Source organism: Mercenaria mercenaria, chromosome 16, assembly GCF_021730395.1.
Source record: "Mercenaria mercenaria strain notata chromosome 16, MADL_Memer_1, whole genome shotgun sequence".
Classification (NCBI taxonomy): domain Eukaryota; kingdom Metazoa; phylum Mollusca; class Bivalvia; order Venerida; family Veneridae; genus Mercenaria; species Mercenaria mercenaria.
The window spans coordinates 1,575,730-1,597,641 of NC_069376.1; the positions used below are offsets into that span (position 1 = coordinate 1,575,730).

The window sequence follows — 21,912 nt, forward strand, 5'->3', positions numbered from 1 at the left end:
TTTTTCACGAGCGCGTACGGAGTGAAAATGTGAACATTTTCACTTTGAACACGTCACAATTTTTTTTTTTATTTTATGCTCAATTACGTTGAGAGTGCATTTTGCAACAATTTTTTTTCTAAGCGCGGGAAACAACGCGCGGAAAAGACATGCGCAAATTGTGACTTAGAAAGACGCACACAAAATTAAAATTCCATTTTTTTTAATTTTTTTGCTGCATTACGTTTTAAAATTTCATTGAGTAAAAAAAATTTGAATCAGAAAAATACTATAAAAGAACAAAGGCGACCCCAAATTTTTATCTTTTTTTAAGCAAAAAATTTAAAATTCATACAAAAAATTATTAAGGAAGTTTTATCTAAATAATAATTAATTCATTTTTTTCAGACACTGACGAAAACAGATATTTTAAAAACAGGGCAAAGCAGATATTTTAAAACAGCCAGAATTTCTACGAGTTGGGGCCTAAAATTTTTGTTAATGGTACGTTCGCACTAGAGGGCATAAATAGCTTACAAACTTTTGGGGTTTTTTCCATTGAGGGCGCACAGGCAAAACCCAAAAAGTAATTATCTGTTTTTATTAAACCCTTTCGCCCGGCCTATAACACTTGTCGTGGGAAGTATGAAAAAAACATGGGGAGCTTAATTTTTTTCTCAATGTTATTGATTTTTTCAAAAGTTCCTCTAAAAGCTTTAAAAAACGCTGTAATATTTTTCTTTTGGGGGATCTTCTTTCACCAACTTGGGGATAAAACCCCTTTGTTTTAGTACGGAACCCCTTATTATAAATTGGCAAAATTCATATCTTTTTAAACATTTCGGGACCCTTCGGGTTTTTACGGAAAATCACGTCAGCTAATACAGTACGACCGGGGAATGCCGAAATTGCGTTACGGCAATACGTAATTAGACGGAAAAAGCCGATGTCTTACGCTTTAAAGGGAAACAATACCTTTTCAGTTAAATTTTTGAATACAATGAAATAAAAAAGAAAACCCCATTGGGCAACTTTCTTTTGAATACGTTTTTTCCAGTTGAAGAGGAGGGCTAAAATTTGATTTTTTTTTTTTTACTCTTTAGGCGTAATTGCTTTCAAAATTTTATTATTTATTGATATGAATTTAATTTTTGGGTATATCGCTTTTTTTAAAAAAAAATATTGTTTGGTATCTGCAAGAACTAAAAATACTTTTTAGCTCTTGGGATCTGTTACTAATCATATCTATTATGTATCTTTTAAATTTTTTTTCTGTGCAAACTTGTCTAAAATTTGGATTTGTTTTGTTTTCGAAAGAAAGGCGCTTTGAAGGGGCTAAGTCTGTTTTAACCCGATCGCGACGTCCCCCTTTATCTTTTAAGTTTTTGGAAATTTTTTCGTTTTCGGTATTCTAGGATGGAGATAGTGTACCCAAGACCAATGAAACTTACGTTGCTAACGTTAAGATAGTGAACCCCCGCATAATCACATCATTTTCGTTTACGTTGCGACGCAACAATTAGGAAACGTGCACCCCAAAAACTAACGCCCAGAAAATTTCTCATTTTGCTTTTGCTTTGGTTTGTAAGTACATTCAAATTTTTTTTTGTACTAGAAAACGAACGACCGGGGAAAATTTCAAACAGCACAACTATTTAATAATATGGGAATGTAATTTCGTTATAACAAAAACTGAAAAACATATTTATGAAATTGAAAAACAGACTTTCTTTAAAAAGATAAATTACCAACAAAACATAGTTCTTTGACTTTTCTGAAAACCCTTTCTTTAAAAAAATTTGGGAAGTTTTTTTTTGTTCTCAAAAAAAATGAAGTTATTGCCCTTGGTACCCGTCCAATTGATTTATCCTTATGGATCCCCTCGTTTTCGAAATATTTTAAAAAAACCTGACTATTCTTTTAAAAACGGGTATTCGCACACGTTCTAATCATTTTGGGAAAACTAAATTTTTTTTAATATTTTCAATTAAAAATGTGTTAAAGTTTTCGTAGCGGGGAAATTTTAGCATTTTAATGTTTTTATTATCAAGGGGAATATGTAGCATGTGTAAATGTTTGCAGTGTCCAATGGAATAGGGACATGTTATAATGTTGCAGAAATCAAGGGAAAGTAGCATTTTAAAGTTTTTCAGTGTCAATGGAATATTTCTGTGTATAATGTTTTCATAGTCAAGGGGAAAATTGGCGTTATAATTTTGCATAATCAAGGGGTAGTCATGTTTTGGTTTAATGTTTGCAGTGTCAAGGGGAAAATGTAGCAGTTATAATGTTTTCAGTTCAAGGGGTATTGCATGTTATAATGTTTGCAGTAATCAAGGGAATATGTAGCATGTTATAATGTTTGCAGTAGTCAAGGGAATATGTAGCATGTGTATAATGTTTGCAGTAGTCAATGGAATATGTAGCATGTGTATAATGTTTGTAGTAGTCAATGAAATATGTAGCATGTGTATAATGTTTCCAGTAGTCAATGGAATATGTAGCATGTGTATAATGTTTGCAGTAGTCAATGGAATATGTAGCATGTTATAATGTTTGCAGTAGTCAAGGGAATATGTAGCGTGTTATAATGATGATTTGAATTATGTTGTTCTGTTTTCATCATCACCGTTTATAATGTAAGAAATTATGTTAAAATGAATAGATTGCAGTATGGACATTTTAAAATTTGCGGTTTGGAAATTAAGATTATTTGGAAAGAGTTGATATGTTTGTCTAAATATATTTTGTAGCGTTGCTGAGTGCTGCAATCTCCGGTAACGTCTCTTCTATAATGATACGAATGTATCAGGGGACAGATGAGTACCACGAGAAAGTACAGTGTATTAAACAGGTAAAAAACTTTCAACATCTTCCGAAGAACCCTGCACAATGATTGCAAGACTCCTGCCAACACAGCTGGGCTTACACTAATTAAAAACGGTATAGTATATAGGAGTTTCTATGACCCAAGTTCGTTTTGTCTTACAATCGACAATTTCCGTGTGTTGCCGTTATTCTCCGTGTGTGATTTCGGCATCCTTCTGTCATGATGGGAAATTCCTTGATGACGCTGCAATTGTATACTGAACATAAATCAGCGAATGTCATCTTCTATCAGTTGTTTATGTTTTATCACTGTTTTCAACACATATTTTATTTCTATTGTTGTAGTTCGACATATCTTCTTTTTAAAAATTTAATTCAGTTTAAATAAAAATGTCGAATTTTGGCTTCTTTTTTCATTGATCGAACTTCTTAACAATATGTTTTCAAATGGGTAATACAAGAAAAGAATTCGAAAAAAAGCTAGCACTATCTTTGTTCATCTGTACCCCCACTATGCTAGTTTTCGTAGCGTCTGAAATTTGTAAGAAAGAGTGGACACCTTGATAGAACCCCGCACATCCAACAAGTGAACTTAATGTTTTCCTCACATGAAAGAATTCTACTCCACACCGAGGTTTAGAACCTATATCGTCGAGAGGCAAGTAAAGTCACCGACCGTAGCCACTCGGGCATGTAGGCCCGTCCTAGCATTTATAAAACTCTGATCGTGTGGCGAAATATTCGAATTTTTGTTCATAGCAAAGAAAGTGACGTTCAAACAATAAAAACACAAACAATTTTAATTAAGTATTTTCCTTTATAACATATAAACAACTTAGCTTTTATTTTTTAACTTGTAAAGTATGGAATGGAATGTCACTTAGAATATTTTTTTCAGGATAGCCTCGTGTCTTAACTATGCAGTGCGCCCCCTGGTGACACATTGATGCATCCGGATGATACACAGCCATCTTTCTGTTTGATAGCATGCGGTTCATTGCAGATTGTGACAGCAAAAATGATATTATGGCGATAAGAGGTGAGTTTTAATGCTTATATAATTTGGATTCAAATAACAGTCATGGGTATTTAATATATTTTTCAAATATTAACTGCATATGTTAACTTCATTCTGTTTTGAAAATTAAAGGAATTACACCAAATATTTCCGGTTACAATCCTCTGTACACACACATCTTATAGATCTTATAGTTAGTTATTCCACAGACACTTTCTTCGGGCGGATTTGAATAGGTTCATATATCATACCGAAGAATATTCCTCCGGCCAGTAATCGATAGCGGTCAGATTTTCTATATAGAAATAAGAAGGACATGTACACATTTTCCTTAATAACAAAATTACTAAAAATAAGAAACCTTAGGTGCAAAAATATTACCAAAGTTCAACATTTGATTCATCACACGGTATTTTTTAATTAAATTTTATGTTTATTTTTGATTCCTTCCTGACATGATGTTTAATGCCATCATTTCGTCATTTTTTCCCTTCTATTTTCCATATAAAATGTGTAAAAATCTCATACATGCGTTTCTTAAAAGCAATATTTTGAAGGCACCTAATAATTTAAACGTAATCGTGATTTGTATATATTCATGTTTTTGTATCGTATTTCTGGTATTCTAGGATGGTTAGATACTGCAGCGACGAGAATCATTGAAGCTTACGTTGCCAACGTTACAGATAGTGGACCCAGCATAAAGACGTATTACATCACAGCGTTATATTTTACGTTTACGTGACTGACGTCAATAGGATTCGGAAACGTGTCACCAAATACTAAGGAATTGACATGCCGGTAAGTTTATACAGACTTTCTATGAATCAAGAGTTTAACTATAGGTAGTGTACCGGTGATGACATTCGGGAATTTTCGTGAGATACGTAATTCTCCGTGTGTGAGTTCGGAATCCTTCTGCCATGATAGGTAATTCTCAGTGAGGATGCGCGCCCGGATGTTGCCATTTAGTAATAAGATATTTTAGCTCACCTGAGCGGAAGACTCATGGTGAGGTTTTGTGACCGTCCGTCGTGTGACGTGTGTCATGTGACGTGTGTCGTGTGACGAGTGTCGTCCGTCCGTCAACATTTCTAAAAAGAATCTTCTTCTTGAAAACCACTGGGCAGAATTACACCTAAATTCACAGGAATGATCCTTGGGTGCCCCCCCCCCCACACCCCCTTCAACATTGTTAAAAAAATTGAATTCCTTGCAGAACTCTGGTTGCCATGGTAACCGAAAGGAAAAAATAAAAATAATATTGTACAAAACCACAGGGCCTAGGGCTTTGATATCTGGTATGTAGCATCATTTTCAGCAAGACCAAGACCCCTAACTCCAAGGGCAAGGTCACACTTAGAAGTCAAAGGTTAACAGTGTGTTTTTGTGTCCGATTCATAACTCTGCCATTCACAAAGGGATTTTGTAATTACTTAGAACAAGTGTCCGCCATAATGAGACAACGTGTCATGCAAAATCTCCAGACACCTGGCTCTAAGGTCAAGGCCACACTTAGAGGTCAAATGTCAGATACAAGAATGACTTTGTCCGGATCATTTCTCCTTAATGCATGGACGGATTTGAAGTTACTTGGCACAATTGTTCACCATCATGAGATGGAGTGTTGCGCGCACGAACCAGGTCCGTAATTAGAATAACTTCCCTTTGTTGTTACTAAAAATGGCTGATATTGTAACATATAATGACTGACTGTAGGGAAAAATCGAGACCGCATTTCAGTAGTACAGCATGCATGTTACGTCACTTTTTGGAGTGTATTTTGACGTATCGCCACATGTTAAGGATTTTTGCGTAGACTGTTTTTAAATTAACTTCTCTTTGCTGTGAATAACTTGTATTGTTATTATATAAATATTGCATTCCTGAGAGGGTGATGTGAAAAATGTTAACCTCGAGATATATGAATATTGACCGAGGCGCCAGCCGAGGTCTATATTCATATTTCGAGGGGTGAACATTACTCATATCACCCTCTCAGGAATGCAATATTTATTTTATTATACCGAAAGATTATAAGGGTCAAGGCATTTACTGGAAAATCAGCATAGTATTTTATTTAACATTAAAAAGTAATTACTAACCTAATAATGAAGACAGAATTAAAGAGTCTTTACTTGTTAGCACTTATAATTTGTGGCGAATTTGCCGTGTAATAAGACTTTTTTGATAGATTTAATCGAGACGTTTCTAGCTGACCCCTATATTTATTCTAATATTTTAACATTGCATCAGTCAGTAGCGTTCGAAAAACGGCGATAACTTTCTTTTTTTTCTAAACGAAACATATAAGTGTGAGCACTCATTTTCTTAGTTAGATCATTTCCAAACCTATTGTGGTAGTTACAATTCAATATTTGATGAAAAATTGTTTTCGAAATATTTTGCACGTAGCATAAAAAAGAAAATTCGACCGTGTTCGCACATGCAAGAGCAGCAGAAAAGGGTAATTTAATCCTAAAGTATAATAATATAAGCGCCTCGTCTGAAAATTAATCGACTCACTCTTTTAAGCAATGCAAAAGTATCAATCTCTCAACGGGTGATATGAAAAAATAATATCACAAGCGCAGAAAAACAAAATAACACTGTTGCGCATGTGATATGAAATTATAGATCATATCACCTGCGCAGAAATTGAAAATTACGATTTTGCGCATGTGATATAAAATCACTGGGGAATATGATATATTATTCAAGTTAAACTAATGGGAAATTTGCTTTGGACATTTATGTGAGGTATAATAATCTTTAATATTGACCACAGGGAAAAGTCAAGACCACTTTTCTTTGCCGGGTACGACACAGATTTCTTGTGGACTTTCAACATGTTTGCTATATAGTTGTAACTTACATACGTTCTGTTAGTATCTTATATAGATGTAACTTACATACGTTCTGTTTGTATGTTATATAGATGTAACTTACATACGTTCTGTTAGTATGTTATATAGATGTAACTTACATACGTTCTGTTAGTATGTTATATAGATGTAACTTACATACGCTCTGTTTGTATGTTATATAGATGTAACTTACATACGTTCTGTCAGTATGTTATATAGATGTAACTTACATACGTTCTGTTAGTATGTTATATAGATGTAACTTACATACGTTCTGTTAGTATGTTGTCTCGTTATTTAGAAGCTGCTGTGTTGACATGCAGTATGTTTTGTGAAAATGTTCCTAGGCAGTAGACGGTGGTAACTCTGTTACATGCAGTATGTTTTGTGAAAATGTTCCTAGGCAGTAGACGGTGGTAACTCTGTTACATGCAGTATGTTTTGTGAAAATGTTCCTAGGCAGTAGACGGTGGTAACTCTGTTACAAAGTCTTGTTTCATTTTAGGTAAAGATGATATATTTGGTGGTGACTGCAGTGACGTGGAATGCTCGGGAAAATCGTTCTATTTTGTACGTGCCCTTAGTTACTGTGATATTAACAAGACAGAGTTACACGTGCTGAAAGAAACAATGGATATATAACCAGAATTTTCAAAAAGAATGAATGGGTAAAATACAAGTGACATTCAATCTTAAGGTAAGTATAAAGTAATATAATCCATCCTAGCAATGAACAAGTCTCAATTTCAAAATTGTTCCGAACTTTCAGAAAAAGTTTTACAATCTTTGTTTTACATTCTAAAATAAATAAGGTATCACAGATGTAACAAACGCACCAGGACTATCATCTTTATCTCTATCATAGATATTTTGTTTAAAAGATATTTTTGGAACTGCTTTGATATATTGCACTTGACCTTTTCTAGACAATTTCTGACAACTTTTTCACACGATAAGGTCATTGACGTATAAAGGTGAGGCTATGCCGAATGAACATATACTCGCGTTTTAGTTGACAGGAAGACAACGAGTGCTTCGCCTAATTACATTAGCATTTTCAACTTGATTTATTAAAAACCATAAGATACTTTTCATTCATTCAAGATGCTAAATTGTGATCTCTTTTGACAAAAGCTCGACGAATGGGACCACAGATCGGAGAAGATGAGCCGACGTCTAGAGCATTCGAATTTTCTCCGCTATCAGCAAGTAGTGGTATAGATACGGCGTTCAAAGACAGATCAGTGTAAAGTATAGACTTTTTTACAATCATTTACATTAATCAAAGTCTTTCATAATATTAATGATATATCTAAGCGTTGGTTACATACAAAACATTTAGAATTTTCAAAATTTTCTCAGTTGAAACACTGTGAACGATATAGCCACAACTGTTTTTGTTTTCGAATTGATTTATTAGGGACAGTAGATCTGAATTAAAAATTCTGTTTATTGAGTAAGGATATTAATGTGGACAAGTTAAAAGAGTTGCCTCCCTTACACCAGGTGTCTTTAAAAGTACAAACAAGGTCTCAAGAATTATCTCCCTTATAAAGTACTGTTTTTCTCTTCTATTTAGTTTTGTGCTTTTTAACGTGGAAGAAGGCTTGAAATCATTTTATGGTCTAATAACAGAATTACTGATTGTAGTATAAGGCAACGAGTGCCATATCCGTATATAAAATGGCGATGTTTCGTCAGTTGAACATTCATAGCACTTTTAAATCACCAGAGAAGTTATCTTGTATGTTCTTGACTAAATATCTTAGCTTTACTTTAACCTTGTTATACAGACATGTTACAAAGATTTATAACATTATTGCTTTTGTGCCAGTGTTCAATTATAAATTGTGAACTTCAAAATAACGGGGTTGTTACCTTGAGCGGGTTTAACTATAAAAATGTATAATTATGTCCCTTTCCTTCTCATAAATGTAACGAGAAAGTAGGAATACTGGACACTATTCAATTTGACTAAATAAATAAGAATCTTTTGTTTTTCAGCAAGACGAACAGTTGACGGATGTTTCATTTCTCCATCAGGTTCCAGCCAGTACGTCAAGGTTACAGTGTGTTTTCGGTGTATCTATAAGGTCATAGTGTAACGCTGCGCGTGTTACGTCAAGTTTCTTTGGGGAATTTTTTAGCTCAAATTCAGTTTTTCGGGTATTTATTATTTTTCGCTTGAGTCCACTTAATTGAGGAATTAGCAAAATCCAGATTCTATTTCTTCTTTTATTCAATTTTCAACAACAATATATGGATGTCCACATAATAACAATAATTTCTATAAACACAATTAAATCAATTAAAACTTTGTAATTATCTAGTCGGATATCTCGACATGAAACACAGAAGTATGTCCTTCTTATTTCGTAGGTAAAAATCTTCTGTCTACAATTATTATTGACTTTTTATGATGTTCATGACAACAATAAAATTAACCAATGAGATTGCAGGAAACCTACATGTCCCCTAGCAACAAATCTCGCATACCGCGATACCTAGTGAGATTTCACGTGATTTCACGCGACCAGGGACCTCTGTCCTTGCGTGTCAAAAGATTATTATCTCATAAACAGATATTAAGATTATATAATAAAATGGGTAACGTCTTTTGACGTCGTCATTGACGTCGTACTTTCCTGTGACGTCATACTATTTTGTTATTATACTCTGATGAAGTCCAATGGACGAAACATGTTAGTTTTGAAGTAAAAAGTATATTTCTGGAGTTAGTTCTTCGCTTTATCTATTACTTATATAATAAAATGCAGTAAGACCATTAACAGACGTATAATAGCAATTAGTTTGACACTGCAAGATCTTATCAATGTTTAGTACGAAATAAAACATTTTTATAATGACAGCATGTAAATTCTTTTTGTTCTTTTAAAATTATTGACAAAGTTCGAGTTTTTACATATACATGTACAACCATTTTTAAACATTTCTAAAACAAATTTTTGAAAGTTTTAAACACTAATGTCACCGCATGACAATTCTTAGAAACATTAGACAGTTGAGCGCCCTCTGGTAGTCGGCGCATTTCCAGCTTTGAGCGCCCTCTGATAGTCGGCGCATTTCCGGGAAGCTGGTGATACAGCGCAATCTGGAAAAAAATGAGACAGACGTCGCTGTCTAACCTCGAGGAAATCGACTGCAAGTGAAACTATTTAGCAAAGTATACGAATATAACATGGATTTTTAAGATCTTCCTTGTTGAAGAAATTTCATGTAACATGGTGCTGCCTTCCAGCCGCATTGAAATTATAAAAATGAGATTAGTGTTTTGTATTTTCACATCCTAAATGAAATTCAGCAGCGTTAAAGACACGCCTCAAAATAACTGTCTTCTTTCGTATTTCAGTGATAATAGTAATACCTAATGCCTAAAAAATATTAGGTATACAAGCATTTAGTTTCAAATTGACAGTGACATATATTAAGCCAAGACGATGAGTTAAATGTCTTAATATTTTATTGTATAATTAAATGTAGCAATATGTACATAAGTCAGTGTATTTAGTTAAATTTCAATCACATGTCCGGTCCATATCTTTGTCATCCATGGATGGATTTTCAAGTAACTACGCATAAATGTGTGGCACAGTAAGGCGACGTGTCGTGCACAAGACCCAGGTCCGTAGCTCAAAGGTCAAGGTCACACTTAGACTTTAAAGGTCATATTTCATGATAGTGCATTGATGGGCGTGTCCGGTCCATATCTTTGTCATTCATGCATGGATTTTAAAATTATTGGGCATGAATGTGTACCACAGTAAGACGACGTGTCGTCCTAAACTCTAACATCGGCCATAACTATTCAGTCAAAGTGCCATCGGAGGCATATGTTATCCTATGGAGACAGCTCTTGTTGTGTATTAACATCTCTGCAGAAGCCCGCGGGATTGTTTGTGACCGAGACCGAAGGTCGAGGTCACAAACATATCCCAAGGGCTTCTGCAGACGTTAATACACAAAACAAAACGTGTATTGTCGCTATTCTTGCATAAACAAATATTTCACGACGATTTACGTATTGTTTTCAGTAGTATAGTAAATAGGCTGTCTGTCACACTTTTTAAATTTAATTAAAAAAAATAATTTATAAAAATCAACAATTTTCATAAATTATTTTTTTTAATTAAATTTAAAAAGTATACCAAACAGCCTATTTACTATACTACTATTAAAACGTATATTTTTTTAAAACAACTTTTTTATTTAAAATCAAAAATTATATTTTTTTTTAAAACAACTTTTTAATTTAAAATCAACAAGTATATTTTTTTTAAACAAAATAATTTATAATTGTTTGTTCGTTTGCTCTTTGATTGTTAACTTTTAGTATTTTATACAATAAATCATACAACGGTACTTTGTCTTGTAACATTTTTATGAAAAATAAACAATAATATCCACAGAGCGCACTTGATTTGTCTTGGTTTAAATTAAAATACATATAATATAGATGAGTTTACAAAATAAAATATATTGTTTGAAAGAAAGAAGATTTACTGATAATATAAACCCCCATTATGTTATAACAAAAAACGGGAGAAAAATGATAAGGGCTACTTGTGCGTCTTGTGATGGAATGAAATCAAAGTTTGTTAAAACTACTATGACAGCAGGTAATTTAGACATCCATAAAGCAATGTTACCTTTATTACCTAAAAAAGGGTTAACACTTCCAGGATATAACTATTGTGGGCCAGGAAATTCTTTAGATAATGGACCTCCTGTCAACGAACTGGATGCAGTATGTAAGACCCACGACTTTTGCTATGACAGCGGTGTAAAAAAGGGTATATGTGACAAACAAATGCTTTCCAACCTAAATAACACTAAATCAAAAACATTTGGAGAAAAGATTGCAAAACATTTAGTTGTAAAACCTATAATTAAAACGAAATACAAACTTGGGCTGGGACAGGAACAACAGTTCCCTATGGGTTTAACACCCAGACAAAAGTCAAAAAACGGGAAAAGGGGGTATACTCTGCCCCCGAAATAAATCGGAGTGATGAATTAGCAGAAGAATTACATAAGCCAATTAAAAGAAAATTTAAGAAACGAAGAGTGATTGTCAATGATATTGATGATACTTGGTCTGCTGATTTAGTTGATATGCAAGCTTTTTCAAAATATAATAAAGGAGTAAAGTACTTGTTAACCGTTATTGATATATTCAGTAAATATGCTTGGGTTTTTCCATTAAAGAATAAAACTGGAGAATCTGTTACTGAAGCATTTGAAAAAATAATTTTAGAAGGACGATTACCGGTAAATTTATGGGTAGATGAAGGAAAAGAATTTTATAATGAAAAGTTTGAATCATTTTTGAATAAAAATAAGATTAACATGTACCATACATTTAATGAAGGAAAGGCTGTAGTTATTGAAAGATTTAATAGAAGTTTAAAAAGAATAATGTGGAAATATTTTACAGCAAATAATACTTATACTTATTTAGATAATTTGCAGGATATGGTTGATAAATATAACAAACAAAACACTCTAGTATAAAATGACACCAACCGAGGCTAGTAAAAACTTAAATAAAGGTACTGTTTACTTTAATTTATATGGTCGTTTAAAGATACCAAAGAGTAAAGCAAAATTTAAAATTGGTGATCGAGTTCGCTTAAGTAAACTTAAAAGACATTTTGAAAAAGGATATACACCAAACTGGACAGAGGAAATATTTATAATTTATGGAATTAATAATACAAATCCCAGAACATACACTATTAAAGATTTAAATGATGAAATAATTCAGGGTTCATTTTATGAACAAGAACTTTTACCTACTACACAAGAAGTTTTTAGAATAGAAAAAGTTATCAGACGAGACTATAAGAAAAAACAAGCTTTAGTAAAATGGAAAGGTTACAATGAAAAATTTAATAGTTGGGTTCCGTTTAGTGAATTGGAAGACATTTAAATTGAAAAAATATATTATATAAATGATTCATAAAAAATCTAATTTCTAATAAGAGGGATCGGTAACCCCGCGCTGCCGCTGGAATAGAAACAATAGATCAATTAATTATTCACTTAACTAAACTAGCTGCTGCTTACAGAAAAAGTTATAAATTTTGTGGGAGAGTAAGTACAGGATTACAGATTACAGCAGGTATCTTTGGTTGTTCGGCTGCATTAGCACTTGTTCCAGCTATTCCTATATTTATAGCAGTTGTTGGTGTTGTTCCACCAGTAATTACCATATTTACTAATAGACTAAAACTTGACGACAAGAAATTTATTTTAAAAACACATCACCACAAAATAAAACAACTAATAACAAAAGCACGGATTGCGGCTTTAGCTGTTCATAACCCTAAAGATCCTAGAAAAGAAGAAGAGAAAAAGGTTATTCAAGATATTTTTTCAATACTGTTAGAAATGCAGAAAGAAAAAAATTATTTAATGCCCTTTGAAAGATATATGAAAGAATTTAAACTTAACGGATATAAAGACAAAGAGGAATAATATGTTTTCAATGTGCGTTTTTTTGTGTAAAGATTTTGTTTATATAAGTATTATATAAATGGTTAATAGAAAGATAGATAGAATGATTATGCCAAAATTATCTAGCACTTTAGGAGAAATAATGAATCCAGATAAAAGTTCATATAAAAAAGTTCTTAAAAGAAGAAATGTTATTAAATCAAAACTTGATCAAATAGTTAGCGATGAATATAAAAATCATGTCATTGATAAATTACAAAATGTTATTGATCCTTATCTATCAGAAAAAAATAAATTATTTGAATGGAAATGTGGTTGTCTATTAACCGAAGAAGAAAATACTGAAAGGTTATGTGATTGCCCCAGACCAAATAATTATCGAAACAATCCTAAAAAAGTTATTGCAATAAATTGTAGTACAAACGAGGAAAAAATATATAAAACTATTTATCAAACATCTAAAGATCTTAATATTAATTCTAGAACGATAGCAAATTGTTGCGAAGGTAGAGGTAGGGCAAAATTTGGAAGATCAAAAAACGATGGAGAAAAATATAAATTGAAATATATATAAGTTTTTACCGAGGGTGCGTTTTGTCCAAAGATTTATTTTCTAAATATAATATATAGATGGAAATCGAGAGATCTACAAAAGGATATTATAAGAAATTTGAAATGAAAATTGAATATAAACAAGATCCAAAGAATCAATTATATTTAACTATAAATGATTCATTTGGTATTCTTAAAAATGAGATTAAAAAATTAAAAGGTATAAAAATAAACGTTGTTTTAAAAATAACCTTTTCAAAAATGGATAAGGCTGATACAATATATAAATCAGCCTATTTCCAATCAAAGGCTTTTGAAGTTATTAACAAAAACGAAATAAAAAAAACTTTGCGTACAGGCTTTGATGAAATAATAAATAGAATCGGTAATTGGATATCTGAAGGAAGCGGCTGGCGAATAGAATCAGTCGATTTCCACTATATAAATATATATAAATATAATCCTTTAGCTGCTTCCAGTTATCTGGAATTACCGAAGAAATTACAAAATCCAAAGAAAGGATTGATTAATATAAAAAATTTAAAAGATAATGAATGTTTCAGGTGGTGCCATTTGGCACATAAATTTCCTGCAAAAAATAACTCTACAAGAGTTTCAAATTACAAAAAACATATTGAAAAAGTTAATTACACAGGAATAAAGTTTCCTGTTACATTAAATCAAATACCTAAAATTGAAATTCAAAATGAAATTTCATTTAACGTATTTGGTTATGATGAAATTAATGGAGTATATCCATTATATATATCAAAGAGTGGTTTTGAAGACCACTGCGATTTATTATTAATTTCTGAAAGTCCAAATGATGATTGTAAGTTACCAGTTAATCATTATGTCTGGATCAAAGACTTTGACAGACTAATGTTTACAAAAACAAAATTTCATGGTAAAAAACATTTCTGCAAAAGTTGCTTGCAAAATTTTACAAATGAAAGAATTTTAAATAATCATAAAGAAAATTGTCTTGCTATCAACGGGACACAGGCTATTAAGATGCCTCCTGTTGGTAGCAAAGTAGAATTTAAAAATTTTCAAAAACAGTTGGCAGCGCCTTTTGTAATATATGCTGATTTTGAAGCATTAACAGAAAAGGTGTCTTCAGCACAACCTACTTCTGACTCCTCATTTACTGAGGAATATCAGAAACATACAGATTGTGGTTATGGGTATAAAGTCGTCTGTTGTTATGACGACAAATATACTAAACCAACTCAGGTCTATAGAGGACCTGATTCTGTATATAAATTTATAGAAAAAATGCTTGAAGAAGAAAAGCATTGTAAAGAAATATTAAGAAAAAATTTTAATAAAGATTTGAAAATGTCTAAAAGAGAAGAAAGAATATTTAAAAATCAAAAATCTTGCCACATCTGTGGAAAAGAATACAAAAAAGATGATAAACCAGTAAGAGACCATTGTCATATTACTGGTAAATTTAGAGGAAGCGCTCACTCAGAGTGCAATATTAATTTTATTTTAACAAAGAAAATACCAGTTGTATTCCATAATTTGAGAGGTTATGACTCTCATTTTATAATGCAACAGATTGGTAAATTTAAAAAAAATATAAACGTCATTCCAAACAATATGGAAAAATATATGGCGTTTATGATAAGTGACTTGATATTTATTGATTCATTTCAATTTATGTCTCAGTCACTTGATAACTTAGTAAAAAATATTTCTGAATTTAAGTATTTAAATCAAGAATTTAATAAAAATATAGAATTATTAAAAGTCAAAGGAGTGTATCCGTATGACTATATGGATTCCTTTGAAAAATTTAATAATTCAAAATTACCAAATAAAAGGAAGTTTTATTCTTCATTAAATGAAAATAATATTTCTGATGAACAATATAAACATGCCAAAAATATTTGGAAAAAATTCAAAATAAAGAATCTTGGTGAATACCATGATTTATATTTAAAAACAGACGTTCTGCTTTTAACAGACGTCTTTGAAAATTTTAGAAAAATTTGTATGGGGTATTATAAGTTAGACCCCTGTCATTATTTTAGTAGTCCTGGGTTGGCCTGGGATGCTATGTTAAAAATGACTAAAACAAAATTAGATTTAATATCAGATATAGATATGTATCTGTTTATAGAAAAAGGCCTTAGAGGTGGCATTAGTTATATAGCTAATCGTTACAGTAAGGCAAATAATAATTATATGAAGGATTATGATCCTGATAAAGAAAATAAATATATAACTTATTAAGATGCCAACAACCTTTATGGTTGGGCTATGAGTCAACCTTTACCTACTGGTAATTTTAGGTGGCTCAGTGAAAAAAGATTTAAAAAATTAATTGCAAAAGGAAATACTAATTTCATAGTTGAGTGTGATCTTGACTATCCAGAAAATTTATGGGAGTCTCATAATGACTATCCATTAGCTCCTGAAAAGATTATTATACCAGATGAATGGTTATCTAATTATAGTAAAAATATTAAAGAAAAATTTGAAATAGGAAAAAGCAATGTAAAGAAGTTGGTTCCTACTTTAAGGAATAAAGAAAAATATATAGTTCATTATAGAAACCTAGAATTATATACCCAGTTGGGTATAAAAGTAACCAAAATACATAGAATTCTAACCTTTGATGAAAGTCCTTGGTTAGAAAAATATATTAATTTTAATACTCAAAAAAGATCTGAGTCTAAGAATTCCTTTGAAAAGGATTTCTTTAAATTAATGAACAACTCTGTCTTTGGAAAAACGATGGAGAATTTGAGAAAAAGGGTTAACATTAAATTAACCCATGATGAAAATTTTTTATTGAAACATGTTGCACGACCAACATTTATAAGTGCAACAAAATTTAATGATAATTTATACGGAATAAATAGAATTAAAGAAAGTCTATTATTAAATAGACCTTCTTATGTTGGAATGTGTATTTTAGATTTATCTAAAAATCTAATGTACGACTTCCACTATAATTATATAAAACAAAAATATGGTGAATCAGCTAAGTTATTATTTACTGATACTGATTCTCTTTGTTATGAAATTAAAACCAAAGATGTCTATAAAGACTTCTACAAAGATAAAGAATTATTTGATAATAGCGATTATCAAAATAATTCAAAATTTTATTTCAATGAAAATAAAAAAGTCATTGGAAAATTTAAAGATGAAACTGCCGGCATTCCAATAGTTGAGTTTGTTGGATTACGGAGCAAAATGTATTCTTATTTGCTAGAAAATGAAGCAAATACTAAAAAATGAAAAGGAATTAAAAAAAAGCGTTGTCAAAAGACAATAACGCATAAAAATTATAAAGATAACTTTGTTTAACTCGTCACAAAGTATGCATAAATTTAAAGTTATAAAATCAAAAAATCATAACATTTCTAGTTATGTTATAAATAAAACATCACTATCATGTTATGATAATAAAAGATATATTTTAAATGATGGTATTAATACCGAAGCATTTAAATAAAAAAAAATATATTATGAATTAATACTCAAAAAAATATATTATGAATTGATACTCAAAAAATAAAAAAAAATTTAAACATCTTTTTGATGTATTTTTTAAGCATCTTTTTGATGTGATTTTTGGTATTTTTAAACATCTTTTTTGATGTGATTTTAGTATTTTTAAACATCTTTTTGATATTTTTTAAGCATCTTTTTTGATGTGTTTTTTAAAATATTTTTAAGCATCTTTTTTGATGTGATTTTTAATATTTTTAAGCATCTTTTTTTTGATGTGATTTTGGTATTTTTAAACATCTTTTTGATTTTTTAAGCATCTTTATGATGTGATTCTTTATAATTGTTTTAGGAGAAACATAAGTTTCTACTTAAATAATAGAACCATAAATTGTTAATTGAATATTTTTAACATTTAAACCAGTAATAGAAATAACATCATTCATGTTAAATTTTATTAGCATAATTAATTAGAAATAGATTCATTTTTTCTCTTTGTGTTTGTATCGTAAACTTTGAAGAATTACATTTTCTTTGTTTTTTAGTTGTAATTTAGCTTCTCCTTTATCTAATTTAATTGCATCAACAAGAATAATTAAAATAGAATCATGCTTGATTCTTACATTATTACCATTTTGAACTAAACCAGGACTAGCATTTACAGTTTTCCATTGAAATAATCCACTATCAGTATCTTCAGTATAAAATGTTAAGAACAATGGAGGTTTTCTTATTATTTGTCTTTCTATTTTACTTACTTTTTCATTTATATTATTGAATATTCCCATTTATTAATTATTCCGGTTAAATAAAAATACAGTAATTAATTCAAAAGTTTACTTTCTTTAAAATTTTACATATTCCTCCAATATGTAGAATTTGACATGACTCTCCGTCATAAGAATAAATAAATACTTCTGTAGATGATGAATCGTTATAAGGATGAATGTCAAACATTGTCCTTTCTGTTTAAATAAATTTTAATTTTTTTTGATATCCACATAAAATTTTTTGGATGGGATTATTTCTAACTATCTCAGGTGTTATATTTACACTCCCACCGGGAAATTTACCTGTAAAACCATCTTGCCACCACCTAAAAAGAAAATGTGATATTTGACATTTTTCCATCTGATCAAACGACGTTAAATAAAACCTAATATCTATTATATAAATTCCAGCCTTTTTGACTGAAAACACATTTTTTAATAACACATCCGGTACAGCTAAATTATATTCTTGATTTATGTTTATAAAATCTATATAATCTACGATATTTCCAGATTTCAAATTAAATGCATCAAAATATCCCTGACCACTTCTAATTAAATTTTCATATAATGAATATATCCAGACACCGTGGCGATCAAAATACTTTTTCATTTTTATATATGAACGTGATGTAAAAGAACCTGATAGTTCTTCATCATTATAACCACTGTTATATTCAAAAAGAAACACTTCACGTTTTACTTTTTCCAGTTCAGATTTATATTCTGTAAATTTATTTTCATGTTCAAGAATTACTTCAGCTAAATCATCAACTCGTTTTGTTGTAGCAACTTCAGAAGCAGACAAATTGTCAAGAGTATTCTTTGTTCTAGCTAATTGTGTTTCTTGTTTAAAGAAAACATTTTTTACTTTTGTAATTTCTTGGGTATTAGTAGAAATTACTTGGGCATTAGTAGTAATTGATTCTCCTTGTTTAGTTGATATTTCAACTACAGAGTCCAGATCATTTATTATTTTTTTAATTTTATCATTAAATTCGTTGATATCTTCTTGTAATAAACCTGTAAGTTTACTTAAGTCTGCGTACTTTAAATTATGACGTGTGTCAACATTACTAATCAAGATCCGGAGTTGTTTCTTTAAATTTTCTAGACGATCATTAATTGTGTTAATTGCTTCAGTATTAGCAGTAATTGCTTCTCCTTGTTTAGTTGATTTTTCAACTACAAGGTCCAGTTCATTTTTATGTTCTTCAACTTTAGCATTAATATCTTCTTGTAATTTTTTTGTAATATTACTTAAGTCTGCATACTTTAAATTATGACGGTTGTCAACAATACTAATCCAATTTCGAATTTGTTTTTTAAACTCATCTATTTTAGAATTAAGGTTATCTAATGCTGTGTCGTGATCATCACCTCTTTGTGAAGCTGCGTTTTCCAATTCAGATTTATATTCTGCAAATTTATTTGAAAATGTATCGAGTAAATCTTGATTCCCTTTTGTAAAGTCAGTATTTAGTTTATTTATTTCTGTTCTAATTTCTAACTGATACATATTTTGTAACTTTTTCTCGGCTTCAATAATCTTGTCTTTCAGTTCTTCATGTTTAATCATATTATCTTCTAATTCTTGAACTTGATTGTATAACTTTTCAAAATTGGCTCTAAATACTTTTTTTATGTTGTCATCTGTCAAATCAGATTTCTCTTCAAGTTCTTTAATAGAATCAACCATAGCTTTCATTTCTTTTTCAATTTTATCTTGTAATTCAACTATTAATAACGAATTCTTTTTAAAATCTTTTGTTAATTCTTCAATATTCTTTACTTCTGCTTCTAGTGTTTGTTTTATAGATTTGATGTCTTCAAGATCATAGTCATCTATTACACTTTGAACTTTTTTAAACACAAATCATCTTGAAACTGCATCGTTGGGTTTATCTGGATCTCCTAGATTGATTATTTCATTACCTCCCATATCTAATGCTCTGTTCATTGTGTTATCAAGTTCCTTATTTCTGTGAAGATATGATTCTGATTCCTTTTTAAGTTTTTTGAATTGTTTTTTTAGTAGCATAATCGCTTAAATCAATATCAAATTTAACTTTACTTATACTGTCAGGTTTACTTCTTTCTTTTACATCATTAAAAATTCCCATCTATATATTACCAGTAAAGTTTTTTCTTAAAAACTTCCTCGGTTTATCGATATATAAAAAATCATATTTTTGATTTGTTGCATTAGCGAGTGATTTAGGGTTAATATTTTGTTCATTACAAATCATATCATTTTCTCGTTTACCTGGACTTTCAAATAGAATATAATGTGAACAGTTAATACGGATATCTTTTGGTGTTTATAGTAAGACTGACTTAAATAAATAACACAACAGTTTTTGTGACGTCCTTGAATGAAGTATTTTGTTATTTCATTCTGAACCTTTTTATCTTCACATACAAAATCATCAAATATTACTACTTTTTGTTTTTCTGATTCAAGATTCTCACAGGGTTCAATTTGGTCAGAATCAGCTGAATATTCGAGTATTTCATCAGGATTTATTTCAATTTTTTCTGCAATTTCGTTAAAAATTTTGATTAAATCTTGGTATTTAAATTGTTCTAGATTTTTAGCATATAAGTATATTTTATCATAATATATTAGTGGTTTTCTAATCATATGTATTAATGTGTTTGTTTTACCAGACCCAGAAGATCCACATATTAACATTCTAAAACATGAATCTGGCATAAAGGGATAATGTTGTTTAAAGTTATTATGCTTGTTTGTATCATAATTTGGAATTTCCATTATATTATTTGTCATTATTATTTTGTATTATTACATTATCTATTTTGTGTTATTACATTATCTATTTTGTGTTATTACATTATCTATTTTGTGTTATTACATTATTTTACATTATCTTACATTATTATATATAAATGCAATCAAAACTTAATGAAATAAGAATAAGAAAAAACTTAGTCGGGCAGAAGATGAGGGCTCTTAGAGAAGAAATAATGAGAGAAAAAATTAGAAAAGCTAGAAATCGGGATATGTACACTGAAATTTATAAGCCAATTACTGAAGGAATAGAAAGTCAAAAAGAACAATTATCAAGTCAGTTAAAAGCATTACCTGGAATTAAAGAGCAATTAGCGTTATTAGGTGATGAAATAAAAGATATAGAAACATATCAGGGTTTACCACAGCTATTCCAAGATCCACCGCCAATTACATGGTCTCCTGAAGAACTGGCGAGGGAATATAAAAAATACAGGAAAGTAGGGGAAGAACCTTCTGAAGAAGAAGTTGAAAAAACGCTAGAAGATTATGAAAGAGAACAAGCTTTAAAATCAGTAGATTGGGGAGATGAACCTGCTGGATGGGTTCCTCAAGATGAACTTAAGAGATTAGAAGATTATGGAAGAGAAAAGATGGGAATGCCTGCGAGAATGATTGCACGGCCGCCACCAGCAGAAATTAGAATGACAGCAGAAAAATATAGTAAATTACCAAAAGAAGAGATTGAAAAATTAGAAAAAGACTTTATGCCACCAATACGTAAGTCAGACGGATCTCTTAAATTCATACCTAAAGAAAAAGAATTAAAAATAAGACCAATAGACCTGGGAGCAAGACCAAAAGATATATCAACTACTTTTAACAAAGGCATTGATTTAAAACTTTTAGGTGATGAATATAACACACCACAAGATGTGTTTAACTTTTTCCACAGCGGATTTGGAAAATCTGATGAAAAAAACAAAAATATTAGAAAATATCATAGAAAATGCACCAATAGATATAAAAAAATTGGGTAATGTATCTGGTGCAATAACTAGAAAGAAAAACAAAACAGATCTTGATCTTAAGCAAAAGGAAGCAATTATAGCTAAGTCGGATAATTTAAAAAATTATAGAGAAACAATTGATTATATTCTAAAATCAGGAAAATATACGGGAAAAGGAATAAGATAT

At 30.4% G+C, this 21,912-nt stretch overlaps 1 protein-coding gene and 1 long non-coding RNA gene across 4 annotated transcripts in view; one reads left to right on the forward strand and one right to left on the reverse strand.

The window, feature by feature from the left end:
• LOC128549404 (uncharacterized) overlaps positions 1-21,912 on the reverse strand; it is a 502,205-nt gene that overhangs the window by 141,479 nt on the left and 338,814 nt on the right. The window lies entirely within an intron of this gene.
• On the forward strand, positions 2,922-10,577 carry LOC123540659 (uncharacterized). 3 transcript variants are annotated; one of them, XR_008367560.1, is made up of 5 exons: positions 2,922-3,847; positions 4,456-4,627; positions 7,199-7,390; positions 7,798-7,939; positions 8,698-10,577. It is a non-coding gene; the product is annotated as an uncharacterized LOC123540659 (long non-coding RNA). The 3 variants fall into 3 exon arrangements; XR_008367561.1 differs by having other exon boundaries at positions 2,927-3,847; positions 7,828-7,944; XR_008367559.1 differs by having other exon boundaries at positions 2,932-3,847; positions 7,828-7,939.